Source organism: Neophocaena asiaeorientalis, unplaced genomic scaffold, assembly GCF_003031525.2.
Source record: "Neophocaena asiaeorientalis asiaeorientalis breed wild unplaced genomic scaffold, Neophocaena_asiaeorientalis_V1.1 scaffold7, whole genome shotgun sequence".
Lineage (NCBI taxonomy): Eukaryota > Metazoa > Chordata > Mammalia > Artiodactyla > Phocoenidae > Neophocaena > Neophocaena asiaeorientalis.
In genome coordinates, this window is record NW_020185337.1 from 1,972,090 (window position 1) to 1,988,892 (window position 16,803).

Below are 16,803 nucleotides of genomic sequence, written 5' to 3' on the forward strand. Positions count from 1 at the left end.
AAAAGGCCTGTATGCAGAAAACTATAAGACCCTGATGAAAGAAATTAAAGATGATACAAATAGATGGAGAGATATACTATGTTCTTGGATTGGAAGAATCAACATTGTGAAAATGACTATACTACCCAAAGCTATCTACAGATTCAATGCAATCCTTATAAAACTAACAATGGCATTTTTCACAGAATGAGAACAAAAAACTTCACACTTTGTATGGAAACACAAAAGACCCTGAATAGCCAAAGCAATCTTGAGAGAAAAAAAAATGGAGCTGGAGGAATCAGGCTCCCGGACTTCAGACTATACTACAAAGCTACAGTAATCAAGACAGTATGGTACTGGCACAAAAACAGAAATATAGGTCAATAGAACAGGATAGAAAGCCCAGAGTTAAACCCACGCACATGTGGTCACCTTATTTTTGATAAAAGAGGCAAGAATATACAATGGAGAAAAGACAGCCTCTTCAATAAGTGGTGCTGGGATAACTGGACAGCTACATGTAAAAGAATGAAATTATAACACTCCCTAACACCATACACAAAAATAAACTCAAAATGGATTAAAGCCCTACATGTAAGGTCAGACACTATAAAACTCTTAGAGGAAAACATAGGCATAACACTCTATGACATAAATCACAGCAAGATCCTTTTTGACCTACCTCTTAGAGAAATGGAATTAAAAAGAAAAATAAACAAATGGCACCTAATGAAACTTAAAATGTTTTTCACAAAAAAAGGAAAACATAAACAAGATGAAAATCACACCTCAGAATGGGAGAAAATATTTTCAAATGAAGCAACTGACAAAGGATTAATCTCCAAAATTTACAAGCATCTCATGCAGCTCAATATCAGAAAAACAAACAACCCAATCCAAAAACAGGCAGAAGACCTAAATAGACATTTCTCCAAAGAAGATATACAGACTGCCAACAAACACATGAAAGAATGCTCAACATCACTAATCATTAGAGAAATGCAAATCAAAGCTACAATGAGGTATCACCTCACACCAGTCAGAATAGCCATCATCAAAAAATCTATAAACAATAAATGCTGGAGAGGGTGTGGAGAAAAGAAAACATTCGTGCACTGTTGGTGGGAATATAAATTGATACAGCCACTATGGAGAACAGTATGGAAGTTCCTTAAAAACCTAAAAATGGAACTACCATACGACCCAGCAGCCCCACTACTGGGCATATACCCTGAGAAAACCATAATTCAAAAAGAGTCATGTACCACAATGTTCATTGCAGCTCTATTTACAATAGCCAAGGACATGGAAGCAATCTAAGTGTCCATCAACAGATGAATGGGTAAAGAAGATGTGGCACATATATAAAATGGAATATTACTCAGCCATAAAAAGAAATGAAATAGAGTTATTTGTAGTGAGGTGGATGGACCTCGAGTCTGTCATACAGAGTGAAGTAAGTCAGAAAGAGAAAGACAAATACCGTATGCTAACACATATACACGGAATTTTAAAAAATGGTTCTGAAGAACCTAGGGGCAGAACAGGAATAAAGACATAGACATAGAGAATGGACTTCAGGGCACGGGGAAGGGGAAGGGGAAGCTGGGGCAAAGTGAGAGAGTGGCATGGACTTATACACACTACCAAATGTAAAATAGATAGCTAGTGGGAAGCAGCCGCATAGCACAGGGAGATCAGCTTGGTGCTTTGTGACCACCTAGAGGAGTGGGATAGGAATTGTGAGAGGGAGACGCAAGGCAGAGGAGATATGGGGATATATGTATATAAATAGCTGATTCACTTTGTTATAAAGCGGAAACTAAGAGACCATTGTAAAACAATTATGCTACAATAAAAATGTTAAAAAACATCTACAAACAATAAATGCTGGAGAGGATGTGGAGAAAAGGGAACCCTCTTGCACTGTTGGTGGGAATGTAAATTGATACAGCCACTATGGAGAACAGTATGGAGGTGCCTTAAAAAACTAAAAATAGAACTACCACATGACCCAGCAATCCCACTACTGGGCATATACCCTGAGAAAACCATAATTCAAAAAGACACATGTACCACAATGTTCATCACATCTGTTCATAAAAAGCTCTCTCGTCAACTCTCTACACCAGGGTATATGTGTTGTTTTTTGCTGTCATCAAGCTGTCTGTTCATTCATGCCTGATACATGCTTTCATTCAGAGAGTTGCTTAAGGACTAGCCACAATGCTAATAACTGCTCTTGGGGAGCTTCGAGCCTGGCATTAAAGCTCACTAGACAAGCACAAACATGAGATTAATGCTTTTTATATTTTAAAAGCAGTATTTGCTTGCTTTTCCTACATCCTCCTCCAGGAGGGTTGCTTTGCCTGGGAGACTTGCCCCAGGGTTGAAACACCACAGCAGCAGCGAATCTGGTGGACAGAACCTCTTCTCCAAGAGAAGATGCAGCCCCAGCTCTGATGCTGTGAGTTGCATCTCAAGGGCAGCTTGGACAGCTGTCACGGCCAGCTCATCTCTCATCTTTTCTGACCTCTTCTGACCTCATTTCATCCATAAGTAATGTCTGAAGTTTCATGCAGTGGACGATGCTCTGGCTTTGATAATGTAATTATTAGGGTCCCGCAGTCGACCAGTTGGCCAGATGAGCATGGAGAGCATCTCTCCCAGATGCCCTCGGCGCCTGACAGATGGCTGTGTCAATTGTGTTTAAAGACACTGTGTCCTCCTGTTCCCTTTCAGGTTCTTTTAAAGCTGTAACCAGCCAAGCTGAGTGAGAGAGAAGGTGTAAACATCACGGTTGAAATGAAACTCGAAAACCACTGAGAAAAGAAATGAGGAAGATATTTTGAAAGGACACGATGCAGACTGGCGATAGGTATGATTGGGGCATTGTCTGTGAAACTGGTCCCAGCAATATGCTTTTCCATTCATTCTAGTCCTTTTACCTTGAGTCCAGGATCCCATTCTCCCATCCAGCTCTTGATTTTTAAAAAAAAACCCTCAAGATGGACACAACTCTTAGATTTTAGTTACCACTTGCCCCTCGGCAGGGTGTCTTGGTGCAGTGCCCAACCTACCCACTGTCCCTGTCCGCTGTGTTCACCTAGTGCTTCTTTAGTAACATCAGCAGAAGGCAATGGATCTCTTATAGCATCGGGAGCTCACTGCCTCCAAAAAGTCCAGGCCTGGACAGTCACTCCCTGAAGCACGTTTACCATGTAACCACATAGACCTGCTGTGTGTGCATCACTTGGAAATCTGGGAAATCAGCATTCTAGGTCACTACCTGAAAACTTAGTTTATACTTAGTTTATTTCTACAAAGAGGCGGGCACTCATTTCAATAAAGCCCCAGAGCATAGCTTTTTTATTGTTTACAATAAACTGATCTCTTTCCTTCTCTCAAAATAAAAAAATTAAAATAAATTTTATAATCTAGCAACTATTTTAAACAAACACAATGCTTTTTTACAATCTGGATGGGGAGGAGGCTGTTACACTCCAGTTTTGTCACTCATTTTGATTCATTCATTTGGGAAAACATCATAAATGTGTGTTCTCTTCAAAGTTCTATTTAGATGCCATCAGAGGTAACGAAGGGGATAAGGCATGGCTGCTGTCTGTGTTCACAAAGCTCGAGGTGTAAGAGGGAAGACCAATAAGATTTTTTTCATGTATCTTATTAGACCCTTATGTGCTGAGTGCATTTTACCTGGAAAGGAGCCTGGGCTTCCGAGCAAGTTACCTTGGAACTGCAAGATAACGGTAAGATTATCCTGGAGGGGCAGGGGGACGATGTGGTTACTGGCAAAAATTTTGAGCTGAAGCTCAATTCTGCTCCTCTAAGTTTCTCAATAGTGTCTCTTGAATCCAGCTTTTTTTCTTCAGCTAACTATTGTCATCACAGTCTGGAGAACTGCACAGACGTCCTAAACAGTGTCTTCTAGAGGGGCCACGTCCCTTCCTTACAACTATCATTTATCATAGAAGGGACGTCAGATTGTGTCACCCTTCCCCTTTGCCACAAGCTTTCTGTTGGCTTTCTGTTGCCTGTAGTGTAAATTCTGAATGCCTTAGCTCAGCATAAGAGGCCATGATGGGCTTCCCCGGTGGCGCAGTGGTTGAGAGCCCGCCTGCTGATGCAGGGGACACGGGTTCGTGCCCCGGTCCGGGAAGATCCCACATGCCGCGGAGCAGCTGGGCCTGTGAGCCATGGCCGCTGAGCCTCCGCGTCCGGAGCCTGTGCTCCACAACTGGAGAGGCCACAACAGTGAGAGGCCTGCGTACCGCAAAAAAAAAAAAAAAAGAGGCCTTGTAGAGGCTGCTTCAAACCCTAATCTTATTGCCCGTCATTCTGTCCCCCAACCGTGGCCTTCCACTGAATACAGCTTAAGCTCTTGCCGTGCTGACGTCCTGATCACTCCCCAAAGCTCTGCTCATCCATGACTCCAGGCCTCAACACATGCTTCTCCATCATGTCTGTCCAGCTGGTATGTTTCTCCTCATGCCTTAAAGGTGCAGAACTCAGATGTAATCTTGCCCCATGTGGTCTGGCAGACAGAGCCATTCCCTCCTGGGAGAACCCACAGCACTGCTTCATTCCTTTAAAAGATGATATTATTGGTTTTCTGCTTGCACGTGTCTTCTCCACTAGACTATGAGTTCCTTGAGGGGAGGGGTTTTGTTATATCCTAGGGACCTAGCGACGTCCCTGGCGTAGAGTGGCATGTTGACAAATGCTCCTTGAATGAACAGATACATGAAAGAGAAATTGCACCTGCTCCAAGGTCTTATGTCATCAATACCCCCTTTTATTCACTGTTTAAAAGAGCTCAATGACAAAGTCATTCCATGGACGTTTCCAGAGTGAGTATGTGACCACCTCTGGCACACACCTCATTCAATATCAGGTTACTGATGCTTCGAATGTAGCTACAAAAAGCCAAGTTCAGTATACAAGCAGATTACTTCTTAAGCCCAGAACCTCTGTCCCTGCTTTCTCTCAGCTCCCCCATCATTAGCATCTGGGTCAGGTCTCTCTGTACGGAGCTGCTGACAGTCTTTTTTTTCCCTATCTTTTTTTTCCCCATCTTTTTTTTCCCCCTGGCTTCGAAGAAGTACAGCAGTGCTGTTTGGATGATTGTGGCTCTGTGATGCCAAGATATTTTAGAACAATGTTATGGTGCCTGGTCACACCTACTACCACTGAGACAAGCCCAGAAGTTAAATTATGAAGCAAATGTAAGCTTTGAAGAAATTTTTATTTAATCTGTATTCCCCTGTTTCATCTGCACATCCATCCAACACAATCTGCATCGTTATTAGCCACATCAACTTGCTAAAAAAAAAAGAGAGAGAGTAAAAAGTAAGACATCTGTGTTATAGCATTAATATATTCAAAGGTTTTTACTTTCATCTTGCAGGCATTAACATTGTGTAAATGCAATGTAAGTGCAACTTACAACAGCACTAAGTTAGCAGAAGGAAAATGTACTCGGGAGCCTAGCCAAAGAAGGGAGCCAACAAAAGAGAAGAAAAAAAGAAAAAAAGGTATGTTTGTGTGGAGGGGACAAGCAGGTTAGGAATTATGTAAAAAGCAGAATTTTACCTAGAAATAGAGTCTTTTTCCTATTGCTCTCACAGAGCTTCCTTTCTAATTGCTAGCACAATTTCTAAGGCACTGAGGCAACCCTCAAGCAGTGTGCGGAAGGTGTGTTTGTGCTCCTATGCCCTCTGGCCTGGCTGCCAGCCTATTCCCTTAGATCAGAGCCAGCAGGCAGACTGTTTTCGAATACCGATCACTTCACCCGGACCTAATCCTTTGAGTTCTCTTTGGCATCCATTCCTTCTGCCAGTTTCCTCTTCTGTTCCTCTCTTTTCTTCTGAAGTTGACAACAAAGACATCCTCAGGGCCCTCCTTGATGTAAGACCACTCTTGATGTTATCACAGTGTGTTTTTTTTTTTGTACCCTAAAGTTGTGCTACTTTTATATTCAGCTAGCACAATATTTGCACACCAGAAGATAAAGAACATGTGAATAAGTTATCCAGAGTGATCGTTTCTTTTTAATTTGTACCCCTCCGTGTTTTTTTGATGTAAACTCTTTCCTTTCCCTGTCACTCATCTCCATACCTGATCAAGAACCCGAAGCTCTCTTTAGAGACGATGTTACTTCTATACCTTAAATTGGCCTGACCTGCCACTTTTAATTTCAAAACTATGGCTGTATGAGATATGGATGAATATGGAATTTCTATGAAGCACAAAACTTTTGAACAGTTCCTGTCCTCTGTGATAGTGAGTTTTTAAAGAGAAATCTCCAAAGAGCTAATTAGTAGACAAGTAGAGCTCAGCCTGAACAAAGCTGAAAAGATAGCAGGTAACTAAAAGGACCTGGCCATAGCTGACAAAAATCAAAGCCCTGACAGAGAGCTGGCAGTAACCTTGGGCTGCTAACTGACAGAGACAATAAAAAAAAAAAAAAACCCTCTGAACCTGGCAGAGAGTGACAGCCCCACTAGAGATTCTCCAAAGAGCACAGGATCTCCACTGCAAGGAAGTGGTAATCTTCCAGCAGGCAAATCCAAAGACTTTTACTGCCCATCTCAAGTCTAAAAGATGTGAACTGGTTCTGCTCCGACCATCCCTTATGGAGGAGAGAGAGAGAGAGAGAGAGAGAGAGGGAGAGAGGAGAGATGAGGCCCAGGAGTTTTTTTAAGTTACTTGAAAAGTTCCATGCTGACCGTGAACTTGAGGATGGAGTCGTGGGAAGGAAGACTGTGCAGCAGCCCGAGGTGGAGAAGAAGCCTGACTGTTCCTGGGGGTTCAGGCGGATGGCAGTGAGGAAGAGCTGGGAGCAAGTGTCCGTTGGCAAAAGCCAGTGCAGGCCAGGACTTAACGAGCCCAGCGACCTACAAAATATGGTTGGAAATAAAAGGGATTGCCGTTGAAAGAAACCTGAGGCATGACAGGGAAAAAAGAAAGTGGGAGTCAAGGAAAAGAGTCACAGCAAGGGCGAGAGTCGTTCCTTCTTAGAACACAGACTTTATAAGGGTGTAGAGCAGAGAGCTGCATTTTCAAAGTCCTAGAAGCAAGAGAAAACACACAAATAATGACCTTCTTTCTTTAAATTAATTTTTATTGGAGTATAGTTGCTTTACAACTAAAGAAGGTTTTTAAAAGATCATTATTTTTGACACAACATTGTAAAAAGAATGATCTTTTAAAAACCCTCTTGAATCCTCTAAAAAGAGAGAGCAAGCTCTGACGGTTTTGTTAGGTTTAGGCACTCATGGGCCCTCTTCTAAAATTCCGAGGGTGCAAAGGGAGGTAAGAAAGGATGCTTCCATTAACTGAGAGATCTGAAAATGTCTTTCTGTAAGCACGAGATTCCGTGGTGTAATTCTGGGCATACAAATAATTCTATTTAGGAAAGAAGCCAAGCTCTAACAAAGTGCTATAACTACGAGGAGGGAGAAAACTTGAAAGCAAGCAGTTAAAAAGCATTCTGCTTTGAAACCCAAATGCTAATAACATACATTAGGTGGTTTTCATTATCCCTAAAGAAGGTCTTAGTTCCAGACAAGTACTTCTGCTTCTATATTTATTCCTCCCCAAGATACTGAACTCTGAATCCTTACAGACATTGCAGCCCTTGAAGACACGACCAGTGTTTGCAGACCCCAGGGACATCATCTCAGAGGCAAATAAGCAGGACCAGGTGAAAGCTTTAAAAGGATAAACCCAAGGGATGGTTTAAAAAGAAAGGCATATAAATATGCTTACATTCAGGGAAAAATGCATCTCAGGTTTCTTGCTCAGACTCCAGTGTCTGTAATCATATACCTCAAAATGTGTATCATATTGATATAATTATATTTTTATGGTAAATATGATTATATGTGTCATTTATCTTAAGAGTGTCATCGACTCCTCCCTCCACGGCAACCCTATTTCCACAAAGAACACATTTGACGAGTTAAAAAGCTTGGCTTAACCCAGAATGAATCTGATCTCAGACATCTGTCGGAATCTGAGCAGGAATGACAAATAATTGAGAAAGGTCTCCCTGAGTCAAGCAAATATCTGAAGACTTGGATCATGGAAAATCTGCCCTGTATTAAACTTGGAGTAAAGGGAAAATTTTCTCTTTTAATTTGGGCTTGAGATTCATCATCCAGTTTGAAAAACATAAATGTATATCAGAACACTGTTTTATTAAAAATATATCTGCTCATAGTTAGAGCTGAGAATATAATCTAAAGCAAGTTTTTAAAAACAGTTATTGTTTTTAAAAAAAGCAAGTAACTTAGAAGCTATTATAAGGCACAGCCTAGCAAACTTTGGGGTTTGGGTTCTCCTTAACTAACATCTGTAAGAAAAACTAAGGGTTCTCTCTTTCATATTTAATAATTCAGGCATGGTGAAACATGTAATGAGTTATTTTCTCTAGGAATGGAAATAGATTTTTGGTGAGCCATTGGTGGGGCTAAGTCAAACATCCTCATCCCAGGGGCTTCCCTGGTGGTGCAGTGGTTGAGAGTCCGCCTGCCGATGCAGGGGACACGGGTTCGTGCCCCGGTCCGGGAAGATCCCACATGCCGCGGAGCGGCTGGGCCCGTGAGCCATGGCCGCTGAGCCTGCGCGTCCGGAGCCTGTGCTCCGCAACGGGAGAGGCCACAACAGTGAGAGGCCCGCGTACCGCAAAAAAACAAAAACAAAAACAAAAACGCAAAAGAAACATCGTCATCCCAGACCACTAGCACATATTTGGGGTGCCTGCAGGATTCAGAGTAATAATAGGGAGAATCTAGAAGGGTTTTGGCCCCCTGCTGTACAGATGAGGTTCCCGAGTCCCAGAAAGGTTGGGAAACTTAAGCCGTGTGTTAAGCTGCATCGTGGCTAAGCCAGAAGTAGAGTGCAGGCCCGATTCTCTCCACCAGACCTTTCATCATTAAGAGACACATGAATCACACTGGTTTAGTCCTGTCTAGCTTATTGGTCTGCTTTAGTGTAAATCAATTACTGCTTTTTCTGTTTGTTTGTTTTGTTAGGGGTAAAAATAAACCTTCCAAAAATAAAGGCCTTAATGACCATCTCTAAGCTGTGTATCTTACTGCTGAAATCCCCCGCCCCCGCCCCCTTTCTCCCCTGAAAGTACTCTCTCTGGCTCTCTTAGTCTGCTTGGGCTGCTATAACAAAATGCTATAGACTGGGTGGATTAAACAACAGATCTTTATTTCTCGGTCTGGAGTCTGGAAGTTCTCCAGCACAGGGTGCCAGCGTGGTTGGGTTCTTGGTGGGGGGACCCTCCTCCTGGCTGCTGTCTTGCTGTATCCTCACGTGGCAGACAGAGAGCAAGCTCTCTGATCTCTTCTTGTAAGGACACTCATTCCATCCTGAGGGTTTCATCCTCATGACCTCATGTAATGCTAATCACCTCCCAAAGGCCCCACTTCCAAATACCATCACACGGCGCATTAGGGTTTTAACATGAATTTGGGGGAAGGACACGCATTCAGTTCATAACACTTGCCATCGTTTGTAGCTCTCGTTTTCATTTACCTTCCTAAGACATATCAGTTTGAGAAAACACAAGTATGATTTTGGTTTTTCCCCTCTAGCATGTATAGTGGTTTCTGGCATACAGATACAATGATAGCAGGCATGCAGAAGGTGTTCAGTTATATTTTTTTGAATACGTGGATGAACCAGTTTTCAGTTCTTGGTTGAAAATCAGACAATAACTCTGCACACAAATCTTAGAACTCATGAACATGATCCTAATAGGCTCACTGCTCCTCTCTCAATTTTCCTGGTGGTTATGCCTTCCTGATTACCCATCTATGACTTATTGATTGAAACCTCTCCTACAATGGATTGATTGACACAAATGCTGAAAATCCTTCCTGTACTTAGTGATTTTTTCCTTTGTGGTTCCCTGTGACAAAACTTTGACGTATATCATAGCAAAATGGAAGAGAGAGTTGGAAACACACGGTCATGTTGACACAGATTATTTATGCTTCATTTACATAATGTCTGACAGACTGCCTTTTTTTTTTTCCCTCTCTGAATTTCTTCAATGGGAACTCTTTAATGAATTCTTCAGATTCTTCAATGACTTTGAATAGATGCTTCCCAGTCGTTTTTTAGCCATCCAACTCAGCATTTTTTAAGACTATGGCAGCACCCATGTACATTGCTATCAACATAATATACAAATACTACATTTTCCCAGTCTTCACACATTTTCTTTCTTTCTTCCTTTCTTTCTTTCTCTCTCTTTCCTCCCTCCCTCCTTCCTTCCTTCCTTCCATCTCAATATATCATTTGAAAGTACGGAAAAATCATGTTTGAGATCTTCTAAATACATTCGTTAATGTGATTTTCTTGTCTTCCTTTTTAAAGATTTACTTAAGTCCATGTATTTCAGTGTAGGCTACATTATACCAATCACTAAATTGCATTTAGAGATTTCTTGCAAGCTAAAATTCCTACGTTGCTTAGATTGGAGTAAGGATTCTTGATGGGAAATTTTTCTCTATATATTTTTATATGAATGCTCCTACATTTCTATGAATGGAATAAGTCACAAGGAAGTTATCTATAAAGTTGATGCTTATAATAAGACCAAGACCTATGGTTCTAGAATAACTTTTGCTGGCTATTTAAAAAACTGATTTAGTTTTTTTAATGATTAATTATATGTTTTTTATAGATATAGAGAATAAATGTAGTGAGTCCTTTATGGCCGTTTTCTTATTCAATTTTACAAGGTTTTGCCTCATGAAACAGAGTAAATAAATTAAAGATCTTAAAGTGAATCTACATAATCAAGTTAAGTTGACAAAACTAGTTGAATTAAATCAAACAGTTATTCTCAGAACAAGCAGTTGAATTCAATCAAAGGCTATTTATAAAAGAACTCTGTTTAATGAACTCTTTTCATGTGTTTGTATGTATGTGTGTGTACATATCCACACATATGTACAAATATTCATATAGAAGAGATAGATAATCTCTAACTCTCAAAACAGTACATCACTCCTAAATACACAGCTCCAATATCACGAAGAGCATGTAGACTAGTCCATGAAAGCCAATTTAATAGGCATGGTACACATTGGCAGTGAAAATTTCAATATATCCCCTCAGCCAAATTTTACCTTTATAATTTAAAAAATGATAATTGTGCTTATGACATAGCTTTTATTACCCTTTATCATCTAAAATATGATTTATTAAATTTATACTTGTCATTTTAGCTGGGTGGGATTAAGAATAAAATTTATAAACTGATGAGTTGTAGTAATATATCCTTCTCTAACTCACTGTGACTTTGTAGGTTTCCCTTTCCTCAGTTATCTTATTTATAAAACAATGATTCCAATTAGAGTTGAGAAATACATACACTCAAAAAAAGAGAGACTACTGCTTGTAATGATTACATTAGATGTCTCCCAAGCTTCCCCACTTCTCAAATACATAAACTAACACCAACAGAATCTATTATACTACGAGATCTCCAATTAGTGGCCAATACAAATCATTATGGTGTTTCAATTTAGAACTACATTTTGTATATATGTGGCAACAATTTCCATCTTAAAGTGCTTCATGTAAACGCTTGTCAATGATCTCCCCACTCAGTTTTATAGATGGCAAAAGCAGGGAGTGTGTTAGCAAAGTTTTAAATTCATGATTTCCTGATTCCCAGTTTATCCATGAGACACACTCTGGTGATTCAGTTGCCTCTTTGAACATACTGATGAAAAATGTGCTGTCTCCTTCATAAACGGCCACAGAATAATATTTAATATTAACATAATTTTTAATTAAAAAAGTAAAATAGCTTTCCAGTATAATAGCCTAATGCCTTTAGTATAATTACTTCAGAGTTAATTTTTCTAGGTGAAGATAAACATACCATGCTTTTCTCTAGACAATGCTTTTCTGTATTTTATCATCAAATCAAATGATACATATATCACAGAACTGACTAAATAATGCTCACAGTAACACCAACAATGGCTGCACTCAGCATTGGATTGAAAGCATTGTAAAAGCCAGCAGCTGTTCTATGTAAGAGGCAAATTATACATGATGAGTGTCTAATTTGAGAATAACACAAAGCTCATTTCATCCAAACAGCAAAGAGATTGATGTGACATACTCAATGTATCTTATGGAGTTTTTGATTGACCTCACTAAGATGAGGAATAAGTGAATGCCAGTCTCTACTTGTGGCTCAGAAACCAGGGAAGGGGGTAAATTTTCCTCTGGGAATGACTTCTGACTTGTTCATGCTGCTGAATAATTCTAAGTACCTTACTATTTAAATAGGAATTTCTTGGTTCAGTACTGAGATGCTGGACGTTGTCATTGAAGGCCAGTGTTGCCTTTCCTCAATACCTCTGCAAACTATAAAAGTACCCATTGGGTAAGCACGTTGGTGAATTCAGAAAATCAACCACAAACTTTTCCTTTAATGACTTGTCTCATATTTATGAAATATCATGGTTGAAGTCTATCTGATAAAATAAATATTTTAAGCCTGACTAAATAGAGAACATTACTATCCTGCTGCCTTCTTTAAATTTCATAAATTATTTCAAAGAAGCAGTAGCTCTTTGTACTTTGTTTCTCATACTCTGAGGCAGGCTGCATGGAGCCATAGACCACTTCAGAGTCCAGAGGCCAATCTGTGCTATGCTGTCCTCTGTAGGGCATTTCCATCTTGCGTATCACTCTATCCCAAATGTCTATCCCAGATAGTTGGCAATCAATATGTTTTTGGTGAAAAAATTGAATGGATGGAAAGAGAGCAGTTATGGCTAACCAATTGCTTTGAGGTCTAATGATGTCATGTCTATGTAGTTGTAAGGACAATTTCTTACAATTTCCAGTTTTTTCTAATCACTGTTTTGCCTTCTACAGGGGATATAGCATCATATATCACACATGGTGAGGTGAGACCCTTAGAGGGTTGAATCAATCAGATGATGTACTATCACCAGGTAAATGATAAGACCACTTAGAGGAAAGAACACATACCTTTGAAACAAATAGATTTAGGCTTGTATCCCAAGATACTTCAACTCTCAGCCCCTTGGGTACCTTGCCTTAAAATACCCACCTTGAAGAATTATTTTCTTAGATGAAAAAATGAATGTACACTCTATAGCATCACACCTAACGATATGTAGTAGATCTGGATTACATATCAGCTCCTTCCCTCTCCTTTATAGCCATATATAGGCGATTGTTATATTCATATGGAGAATTTGAGGGAAAGAATTCTTGAGAATGCATTAAAATACTAACCTTCCATTTTAGCTTCACTATAACCTGTGAATTATGCATCATTCTGCTGTTTCCACTTACAGCTCTGGACAGCCTGTCCTCTGCTTATTTGATCTAGTCTCTTTACAAAACACAGAACCTGACTCTTAGATGGACTCATCATCCAAATTAAGCAAAGACACATAGACATAGATTTCCAGCAAGAAGAGAAACAGCTACTTAAAGGAAATCAACATTAAACTCAACAGACCATATTAAACCCACATTAAATCCACCTGAGCTGTACTCTCCTCTTGACAGGGTAATTGCAGGGGTGAGTCGTGAGGCTGGAAGGTGAAGTGATTGCACAGATGGTGGGGGGGGAGAGACAGGTGTTTGAGTAGACTCACTAGTCTGTCCACCTCAATGATTTTCAATATATTTTTTTTGCCCCACAAGCTCCGTTTTTTATTCGTATTGGTTCTGCAGATGGTCACTGAGTAAACAGATACAAATGACAGTAGAGTAGGTTTAAATATTAAACATGACATTGACATGGACTGATCTAACCATTGGGAAGATAATTGTGTACATGGTGTCCTTTTGTGATGAGAGGCTCTCAGTGTTTAATGCCATCAGTGGGCATGAATTCTGAAAGTTACAAGCAGGTTTGGCTGTCAGAAGAGAATCACCGAATCCTAACAGTTTTATCTGATCACTTACGTTGGAGTTAGCAGTGCACTGTCTACCCTACTCCCCGTCAACACCAGAAAGGGATAAGCATGCATAATAGGTCAGCTGATGTCAGTAATTTTAAAAGAATATTTGGGGACATAGGAACACAACTGGAAACTGCATTAGATTGAATCTGGCCCTGCTGGAGACTGTCCCAACCCAACTGGCAACATTTGGTCAAAAGTCCTTGAGGATCCTGGGATGTTAGAAACCAGTCATCGCACCGAGAAGCACAGATTTTTTTAAAAATTGAAGTGTAGTCGATTTACAATGTTGTATTTGTTTCAGGTGTACAGCAAGGTGATTCAGTTATACATATATATATATATGTATCCTTTTTCAGATTCTTTTCCCTATAGGTTATTAAAAAATATTAAGTAGAGTTCTCTGTGCTATGCAGTAGGTCCTTGTTGGTTATCTATTTTATATATCGTAGTTTGTATCTGTTAATCCCAAACTCCTAATTTATCCCTCCCCCCTTCTCCCTTTCATAACCGTAAGTTTGTTTTCTATGTCTGCGGGTCTATTTCTGTTTTGTAAATTAGTCCATTTGTATCATTTTTTTTTAGATTCCACGTGTAAGTGCTATCATATGATATTTGTCTTTCTCTGACTTACTTCACTCAGTGTGATAATCTCTAGGACCATCCATGTTCCTGCAAATGGCATGATTTCATTCTTTCTTTACGGCCGAGTAATATTCCATTGTATACACATACCACATCTTCTTTGTCCATTCATCTTTTGGTGGACACTTAGGTTAGAAGCACAGATTTTGGATGTCGTTGTTTCAGAATAAAGCATGAGGGCCCGGTGACCAGTGTGAAGAAGCTGTGCAGTTGCACGTCAGGGGAGGATAATAAGAGACTTGCTGCAAAGGAAGTGGTGTCAATAAGTAGAGAACCAAAGATATTGTCTCCTTTATTTCATACAACGTACTAGTCATTCTTCTCTTTCTTCCAACTACATTCTGCCCTTCAGCCAGATTCCACCTTAACTAAAAAGCCCCGCAACTCTTCTGCTTACAGTGGCTGAAAAGGTTGTGAATACTGAGCATCACATTGTTTTCATGGGGGGACAATGGCTGGCACCGCTCTGCACGTAGAAGGTTTGCAAGCTTGCTACTTCCATCCCTACCGTGGTGCTGCGATCTGGAGCCTATCCAGAACAATTCTACCTGGGGACGCAGAAGGGATCCTCTCTCTCCTCTCAGCAAATGAATGCATTGAAAGCATTGTATGTGCTCTACCTGAGGCAGACACCTTGGGATGGAAACAAATCTGGGTTGTTGGAAATGCAGATCTCATTTGTTCCTTCACCCAGTCTATTTAGTGCTTGTCACGTGATAGGAACTATGGCGGACACTAGGGAAAGAATGATGGGTAAGATACACCGGACTTGACTTTCATAAGACTTACAACCAACTGGGGGTCACAGACAGCACAAATAAGTACACAAATAAGTATTAAAGTATGTGACTTGGTATATAGAAGAAGCAAAATATGCCAGGAGCACGTGTAATAGAATGACCTGGCCTGGGCTGGGGCGGTCAGGCAAAGCTTCTCTGAGGAAAACAGTATTAATGCTGAGACAGGAAGCATGAGGGGTGGTTAGCCAGATGGAGAATGGGGAAGAGTGTTCCAGTCTTAGGACAGTACATATGTGAAGGCTCTGGGATGAAGAAGAGGGTGGCACATCTGAGGGGAAAAAGGAAGATGAGCAGAGTTGAACATAAAGATGGGATACACAGGGGCAAGATTGTGTAAGTCCTTATGGGAGCTTAGGTTTATCCCTTGTGCAGTGGAAACCATTGAAAATTTACATACAGGCTGAGGTACAATATTTTTAAAGGTTCACTTTGGATGTATTGTGGGTAACTGGAGAGATCAAAGGTGGAAAGGGGCTAAGAGACTCTCACAACATTTCAAGTCAGAGAGAGATGATGGTGAGTCGAACGAGGCTGGGGTGGTGAGGTTGGAGAGAGAAGCCTGTACATATGTGAACTGGCTTTTCTGCAAACTTGATCTGGGCTATGTCCTTTTTCACAGCTAATTAAGCCAAAGCATTTAAGCCAGGTCATTTCCTGGGTAATAATGGCTCCTCTTTCTGTAAAATGGTACATCCATACTTATTTCATCACAAACAGTGCTTAGCACAGCCGGACACCACCAGGAAGATTCCAACAATGTAAGGTTAATCCATATCTGAATAATAATAGATTTTAAGTGAGGTGATATCACTTCTACCCCTTGATAAGGGACCCTCAATACACGATACATGGAAAATAATTGGTTTCGTGTAATGAATAAAATTATAACTGTAACTTAATAAGATTAAATGGAACACCCAGATGTATCATAAATAGCTTAAACCATCCGAATTATAAACGAACGTGCATTTTATTTAGACCGCCAAGCCTTCCTTAAGTAGGTCGCTGACGGTGGCTCCTCGCATCTTTATGCATCTGCCTCCTGTCTCTTTCTCTTTGCCCACCCGTCCCTGCTGGGCAGTCTGGTGGGATCCTCTGTGTTTCACCACCTTCTTGCTGTGCTCATTCTCCTGCGCTCAGCTTTTCCGTTGCATTTCCTCCCTTTTTTCCTCTTACTTTGCAGCTCTCTCTTTTGTTCTCTCATTTCCCTTTGGCCTGATCTGCCCCTTCTCTTCTGCCACTGCTCCCTGCACTGATTTCTTGCCCTCTCCTTCTGTTCTTTGTTCTTTCTTCTTTTCTATCCTCACTCATGGTTTCTCTCAGGCATCTCTGCTACTTTCCAGAGGAGAGAAAGAAAGTTAAATTCCAAA

General features: G+C 40.5%; 1 pseudogene; it reads right to left on the bottom strand.

Annotated features, from left to right (window-relative positions):
* Window positions 1–2,596: 2,596 nt before the first annotated feature.
* LOC112393683 (uncharacterized) lies at window positions 2,597–15,815 on the bottom strand (annotated as a pseudogene).
* Window positions 15,816–16,803: the final 988 nt, after the last annotated feature.